Source organism: Myotis davidii, unplaced genomic scaffold (assembly GCF_000327345.1).
Source record: "Myotis davidii unplaced genomic scaffold, ASM32734v1 scaffold2975, whole genome shotgun sequence".
NCBI lineage: Eukaryota > Metazoa > Chordata > Mammalia > Chiroptera > Vespertilionidae > Myotis > Myotis davidii.
Genome location: NW_006286016.1, coordinates 5,518 through 7,225, shown reverse-complemented (window position 1 = coordinate 7,225; position 1,708 = coordinate 5,518).

Sequence of the window (1,708 nt, the reverse complement as noted above, 5' to 3'; positions counted from 1 at the left end):
TGCCTGCGGCTGGGGGAGCCCAGGCTCTGGGAGGGGGACCAGGTGGGATGGGCATCTATGGCTGCAGCTGGAAGAGGGCGCCCTGGCGGCTCCCTTGGCTGGGGCAGAGGGGAGTCTGCTGCCCGGGGCTGGAGGCCACAGCCCGGAGGGCCGCCCCCAGAGGGTGCAGACCGTCCCTCTTCCTCCTTCAGTTGCAGTCAGTGTGTCATGGAGGCTTTAATGACTTGGGTGTGGCTGCATGCAAACAGGAGATGCTGTGTTTCCATGGTCACCGCTGCTCCCTCTGACCCCGCAGCGCGCCGAACCCCCATTTTCCAATGTGATCAACTCCTGGGACCAAATGAATGCAGCCTCATTTCCACCAGATCCTCAGTCTCCCATCCTGAGCTTCTCCCCAGCAGGGAGGGCCTGCAGGGGCCCCAGATGGCCAGTCCCCCTGTTCCCCGCAACCCCTCTGGCTTCCCCAACTCCGGGGTCTTGGTTGGTTGGAGGAGGCAGAGAGGAGGGTGGAGAGGGGACCCCCATCCCCCAAGGCATCTGTCCTGTCGCTGGCGCCCCTGCTGGAGATGCACAGTCCTGCACTGTCCCTTCAGGCTCATCAGAGCCCCTCCTTTCTCCCTGGGGGTGGGCGGGGCTCCCAGTGGACAGAGGAGCTTCAGTTTCAAATCCAGGGAGTGAGAAGGGGCTGTGGAGCCCCCCCTGCCCCAGACAGTGACGTGCACTTCCTGCTGGAGTTGGATTTGGTGAGCATGGCTGGTGCCCGGCTGGGGTGGGTCCTGCACCTGCAGGTTGGGGCCAGGACCCAGGAGAGCCTGTGGAGCCTGAGGTAGCCTGTGCTGTGGGTGAGGAGGCTCCATACCCTGCAGTGACAGGCTGGTCCCCAGTCTGATTCTACAATGGGGTGGTGGCCTCCCAGACCTCTCAGTGCCAGGAGCCCTGCCCCCCGAGGCCAGGGTGGAAGCCCTCCTCTCTCACTGTGACCTGGTCCTTAGGGGAGGCCTGGACTCTGAGTTAGAGAGAGTGGAAGCTGCAGGGCGGGCAGATGTAGAGGTGTGTCCCCCAGGTGCCCGGGACTGAAGTCTGGGTTCCTGGCAGCCAGGAGCTCTCCAGGAAAGCCTCTTCCTGGGAAAATGAGGCCTGAGACTCAGCTGGAAGGCAGCACCGGGCAGATGGCCCCCCTTGGGGATCTGCTCTGCCCAGGGAGGGAGGAGGGGGTAACACACCACAGCCTGGCCCTGTGCCCTCGCCCTCGGGTTCCAGGCACACGTTCTGCCTAAATGACTGTCTGTCCATGCGGCCGTGTGTGTGGGCGGCTACCAGGTGGTCCACATACATCCAGGTCCCCCTGTGCCCCCAGGAGGGTGTGGGCTGCCTGCCTTCCCATTGGGTTCTGGGGACTTGGAGTCTTTGTAGGGCTTTCCTCCATGGGTGAGGGTGTAGTCAGACCTTTAGTGTTTCCGGGAGTAAGATTGAGGGTCTGAGTGACTCAGAGGCCAGCACTCCCAAGGGAGGGAGAAGGACCTAGAACTTGGAGTTGGAGGGAAGGTTGGAGTGAGACACACCTGGGCCTGGGGCTGTGCCTGCAGGCATGGACACGAGGTGGCCCACGCAGGACTCTCTCTTGGGAGGATGGGCTTAGGGCCCTGCCTAGCCCCCCACCCCCTCCATTTGCCTGGAATCACAGCCTGAGCACCTCCCTTCTGGGCTC